The 6,384-nt window shown below is 45.7% G+C and overlaps 1 protein-coding gene across 1 annotated transcript in view; it reads right to left on the bottom strand.

The window, feature by feature from the left end:
* Positions 1–6,384, bottom strand: part of SERINC2 (serine incorporator 2) — a 35,270-nt gene that overhangs the window by 27,977 nt on the left and 909 nt on the right. The gene's annotated exons all lie outside the window — the stretch shown is intronic.

Consider the following 6,384-nt stretch of genomic DNA (forward strand, 5'->3'; position numbering starts at 1 on the left):
ACATCAGACTGGACATGTGCTCAGCCTACAACATTTTGATCTGCAGCCTATAGAGCCACTCAGCCAAGTTAGTTTCCTTCTGACTGACTCTTCTGCTATGAAGTGCTAGTACTGTACTCTTAAAACTGGCATAGAAAAGTGCACAGTCCAGTCTAGACTATTACTGCAAGAGAAAGATTTGCTGAATTCTAGGGCTGTGCAAAACAGCATCATTTCGCTTTGACTTCCGTTTTGACATTTCAGTGGAACAGTGTTTCGTTTCGAGTTTTGCTTTCTTTTGAAAGCACTGTTCCATTTTGTTTCATCAAAACTCTTTGGCTGTTTCAATGCTGTTTCGACATTTCGCCTACAGCCAGCTGAAGATCCGTGCTGCCGCTGGTCTCAGCCGGCAGCACCAGCTTCCTGTGATCTGGGAGGCAGATTGAGGGCCTGCAGCCTTGGGAGCCGTCCAGCACAGCCGCCACTGCCCTCCCAATGGTGCTGGCAAGCCCCTGATCTGTCTGCCGAATGACAGGAGGTTGGCGCTGCCGGCTGGGGCCAGCAGCCAGTGGGCCCAGGGCAAATCAGCTCATGCAGGTTTCCGCCCCTGCACAAGCTGATTTGCCCTGGACCCTGCACCCTCCTCAGGTCTGCTCTGGTGCGGGGCCTGAGGAAAATCAGTTCATGCCAGCAACTGACCCCCCCCGATCCCAGGGCCAGGAAAGGTCTCTGCACGAGCTGATTTGTCCCGGGCCCCACACCCTGCCCCAATCAGCTCTGGTGCAGGGCCTGGGGAAAATAAGCTCATGCAGGGACCCAAGGCGGCAGTGGGTCCCCACATGAGTTGATTTTCTCCAGGCCCCACAATGGAGGGTGTGGGGCCCAGGGAAAATCAAACCATGAAGGGACCTGCCGCTGCCTTGTGCATGGACCTGCCACCACCCCAATCCCGAGCTGATTTGCCCTGGACCCTCATCCGATCGGCTTCAGCGTAGGACCCGGGGAAAATCCGCTTGTGAAGTTTTTCTTGGGCAGTTCAGCCCGGGATCGGGGCAACAGCAGGTCCCCGCACGAGTGATCTGCCCTGGATCCCACACCCTCCTCCGATCAGCTCCCATGTGGGACCCGAGGAAAATCAGCTTGTGTGGGGACCCACCTCTACCTCGATCCCAAGGTGGCGGCGAGTCCACACATGAACTGATTTGCCCTGGGCCCCGCACCACAACTGATCTGGGGAGGTGGGGAGAGCCACGGCTGCGCTCCCCACGAGGCTGAGCCACATGGGTCTGCAGAGCTGCTTGGAGCGCAGCCCTGGCTCTCCCTTGCCTCCTACCACTGGGCTGCTTCAAAATTCAAAACATTTCAAAACTTTCTAAACATTTCAACTGGTCTCGTTGTGTTTCAAAGCTGTTTCAAAGCCCTTTGCTTCACTTCAGTTTCACTGTTTCGAACTTGAAACAAATCAAAACAGCATTGAAACAAAACAGCCAGCAAAGCTTCACACAGCCCTACTGAATTCAAAGACAGGGGAAACCTGCTTCTTATTTTTAAAAGATTATGCATTTCTGCTAATGTGAACACCAAGAAATATACAAGTTTTCCAGATGTGTTTTAAGCAAGGCAATGCTCATTCATTTCACTTTTTAGTGATAAACTTAGTTGTTGTCTGAAGTGTTGTTACTGATTAATTTGGGCTCTGATCCAGCAAAGCACTCAAGCACACATTTAAACTTTGAGCCTGTAGGCAGGCTCTCTGACATGCCAAGCACTCGATTAAAAATCACCCCCACAAATCATATCCAAAACTGAGAGATCAGGCAACAAGAACTCCCTATTTTCAAATTGCAGGGCTCTTTATACTTGATTTCTGAGTCTGCTTCACATCTACAAGTTTTACACTCTCAAGCCCTAGAAAAACTTGCTGCCTTTTAAAAAGAAAGCTGAGATTCTCATGCAATTACTTGAATCAAGCTGCTGAGGTTTTAAGAAATAAACTAACCTAAAACTGCAAGACTTGCAATAAAAATCACAAGAGTTGGCAAGACTGAATTTAAGCGTGTGCTTCAGTGCTTTGCTGGATCCATGCCTTAGGTAGTATACTGGCCTTAGCAGCAGGATGTTACACACATGAATTGTTATTGATTCTGAGGAAAGCCCAGAGGGCACAGGCTCTAATTAAAAAATTAAACACAGCTGGTTTGAGTTTGTCACGTCAAAAAAGGAAAAATGTCATACTATTTGCAATGTTTTATCAGAGCATTTCAAACAATGGAGAACCAAAAATACAACCAATGGGCTTCCTAAATACTGGAGCCCTGCAAGCAGTTCTTGAGCATATGCAGAGAGTAAGAAAAAACAAATGTAAGGGTCTCCAAGGAAGTGTTCAATGTGATCAGGAAATTCCAACCACAGCACTGCAGGAGAGACCTGACTAGTCAAGGAATAGCAGCTTTGTGAAGAACATTTACCCTTTTGAGAGGATCCCAGATCCCGGGCAGTCCCCGGTGGCTGCAGCAGGGAGCTGCAGCCGACTCCGAGCTGGTAAGTACTAGGGGCTGGGGGAGGAGACCATAGGGGGACCCCTGCCAGCCCCCCTGACCCTCTCTGCCCCCCCCACCCTGCTCAGTACTTTAAAGCTCACCGGGTGCTGCTGGGTGGGGCGGGGGGGGGCAATCCCTGCTGCCCCCCACTGCCCCACGCTGCATGGGGGGCTCTGCCACAAGTCCCCCGAACCCCCCACAGGTGCCCTGCCTGGGCCAGCTCCAGCCCTTTAAGGAAAAAAAAAAAACAGAGAAAAGCCCCAGGACTCACCGCTCCTGCAACAGCCTCGAGGCTTCAGGGGCTCATGCAGAGCCCCCCACGTGGTGCAGGGCAGCAGGGGGCAATGGGGATTGCCCCCCACTGGCAGGAGCAGTGAGCCCAGGGGGATTTTCGGGGGGGTTTTTTCTTAAAGGGCTGGAACTGGCCTGGGCGGGGCACCTGTGGGAGGGCTGGGGAAGTGAGGGGGGGCGGTTCATGCAGAGCCCCCCATGCAGGGGCAACAGGAATTGCCTCCCCACACCCTTCTCCTGGAAAAAAACCCCAATGGAGACAAGGTACATTGCAGCAGAATATATGCAGCATGTATTAGGTATGTCCCCATTATTGAAAAAACTGTTTTGCAATAAAGACCCAGAGCAAGTAGAGAGCAACTCATTGTATTATGTCCACTGCTGACCTACCATCACAGGCCTCCAAGACAATGCCAGATACCACAAAGCTGCACCTCACAACCAACACTGCAGTTTAACTCCAGTTTCCAGATCTGTTTCCAATAAAGTAGCATATGGGAGGAAAGTTTATCTGGCTGTCTCAGAGTTATGCATGAGTACAAACCAATGATTTGCCACAAAAATAATTACTCTTGATCACATGTACAAAAGAATAAGAAATCTATTAAATGTGAAAAAGAACAGTACTGTTTAACTAAGTGAATTGCATAAAGGAAGTTAATGCCATGGAATAAAGTGCGCCTTACTACAGAATCACTCTTTTTTTTTTTTTATAAACAAGCTCAAGGAAATTAAATGCAATAAAATACCACAAATTAAACGCAACATTTTAGGCAAGAGTCAAGTCAAAAAGCTCAGGAAACTCCAACTTGCAGTTCTGACTTTAAAAAGGTGACTACTAAATATTAGTTAAGTGGTAGGAACATAACATGTTGAGTTGAAACAAAGGGACACAGTTAGTCTGAAACCCTAGAACCCTGCATAGCCGAACTATGAAGTCTTAGCCATGCCTCCCCACTATTTCTTGCTTAAGCTGTGTACTCCACAGTGTTGTATTAACAGGTTTTTGTATTAGCTACATTTCATCTCCGATAACATAGATTTTCTGCTGTCTAGTGTCCCTTTGTTACCCTCCTCTCCCCTTCCTATGTGATGGAGCAGGCTAATGCATTTGAAAAGGGACATTTCTATATAAGCTTGATATTTATTAAGCCTTATGGAAGGAAGCAGCTTTGCCATAACCACATGACTTGAAGCAACTAAACTCGCCCACTTACACACTTCTCTCCTGCTCTCGTCTATCACTTTTTCTTCCACCACTCACTAAATGCAGCCTCCAGAGGCCTTGAGAGAAATAAAGAAAACATGAAGATTTGTTGCTTTAAAACAAAAGGAAAACTGAGCAGCTAATGTGTTTTGTCATGTTGTATGAATTACCGTACATGGCAGCTTTCTGCCATGGGACATCTGGGCTCAAAAACAGGCTTATTGTTTAAATTACTACAGCATGAGTTCATGGCTGAGGACTCAGATGCATGTCTGCCCGCTCTTCTGTACCATGGCAAATGGAAAATGCAGTGCTGCATATTTGCATCCCAGTCAGCAACATGAATTCCCCACATGGGCTATTCCCGATAAAAGAACCTGCGCCAGGGAGACTTCAGTCTTCAATACTTTGTTTGCCAAAAATGGATTTCAGATTAACAGAAACTATTAGCAAATTTGGATCAAATTCAGCAGCGGTTTGTCTAAAAAGTAGGCGCTCATGGACCAAAACAAAAGTGTTTTTACACTTATCAGATGTTTTCCTTTTGAATATGGGCCATTTCACCTGAACTCAAAAACTGACCTAAATTTTAAAAAAAAATAAAGGTTTTTAAAAGGATAAATAAGCCCTCAAGATTAGAAACAGTCTATTTTGACCCCCAACAAAACCTTTTTGGGTTTTTTTCCTTAATTTAAATTAAACAGTGCAAAACATGTCTGCTTCAGTTTGTTCTGCTTCATTTGCATCACTCCTCCCCAGCTTCTCAGTACAGCCACTAATTAAAAAAATCCATCATTTGGCCAGCTCTGGTCAATAAAACTAATTGTGAACACCACTATCCAGGCTGCATCTCACAAAATGATCATCTCTTGCTTTGGACAAAGAAAGCCGGAATTAGGATTGGAAAAGCCCATACCCCTGCCCTCAAGTTATCCCCTGGCAGATTTCTGCCATTTGCCCAATGCCTACCATGGACATATTTTTTACCCTGGATTTTCAAACATTGCTCAATATAATACAACTGCTATGCTTTAAAGGCTCTAGTACATTACAGTGTTGCAATTGCTTTTGAAGTGCTTTCAGCTTGGGAAACCTTCCTGCTTCCAGTATCGGTCACCCAGCACTCTGGCGTTGGCCTGTGGCAATAACTACAGAGCGCAGCGACGGTTAAGCCCCGAAAGACCTGCCTGGAATTACGCTTTGCTGCCTCATTCCAACAAGCCAGGTCATCGGGTCTGGCTACAAGTAACCAAATATGATTCAAGCTGCCAACTTGGGTGAGGTTCCTTTCATGCAGAGGACAATGTAAACCTAGAAAAGTGATTCAGTGAGGGAGATCATTCATAGTTACACTCCCTGGACTAGCTCAGAAACCAGCCTTCCCATTCCCAATTATACAATATGACAGAATCCTGACTATACAATGCAAGTGCCACGGCACTATCGTACAGCTACTGCACTTAATATATGCCTCTGAAGGATGTAAATAATTGCGCCAGGGAGACAACTCTTGCCCTGAAGAAGTTTGATCAAATATCCACGTTACTGAAGAACCCCCCCAAACAATATTACCTCCAAAGAAAGCTTAGACAGGCCTGCCAGACATTAAAGTCACACATGGTCCCAATTACAGTCAGAAACTTATGAGCAGTTGTATTTAGTAGTAGAAACGTTACTTTTTTTCTTTTCCTTTTTAACTTGATCTCACTAAAATACCAAAGCACATTAGAAAATGTGTATTGGTTTTTAAGCTAGCTCCACTAATATTTAATGTCTGTCCATTTTTTAAGCTTTGATAAAGGAACAGTGCAATGATTTGTTCTACTTTTTTAAGGGTCTTTTGCTTTCTCTTATGAAGTATTTCAGCAACTACTACATTCGCTAGCTTGAAGGTCTGGTTCCACGAACACTAATGCATGTGAATTCTTTCAGTGGGTGTAGTTATTCATGTGTTTTCAAGATTAAGCTCATACCTATACTAAATACAGGCTGTTCATAAGTTCCTATCTTCTACTGGGACCGTGTGTGACTTTCATGTTTGGCAGCCTCTTTGAAACTTTCTTTTGAGGTGATATTGTTTGGGGTGCAAACTCATATACAGACACATAGCTACTGAGATACAGATCTGCATGTGAGCTTAATCCTGCAAAACACGAGTAACTATTCCTGTAGAAAGTGTGTGTGTGTCTTCTCTCTGATCCCTAAACAAGAGACGCAGAACTGAATATTCGTGTGTGTGTGTGTGTGTGTGTGTGTGTGTGTGTGTGTGTGTGTGTGTGTGTGTGTGTGTGTGTGTGTGTGCGCGCCCATGTAATGCAGGAGGGGGAGACAGAGAGAGCAATGAGGGAAGCGGGGAAGAAAGAGAGA

Source organism: Gavialis gangeticus, unplaced genomic scaffold, assembly GCF_001723915.1.
Source record: "Gavialis gangeticus isolate Ggan-Ray unplaced genomic scaffold, GavGan_comp1, whole genome shotgun sequence".
Lineage (NCBI taxonomy): Eukaryota > Metazoa > Chordata > Crocodylia > Gavialidae > Gavialis > Gavialis gangeticus.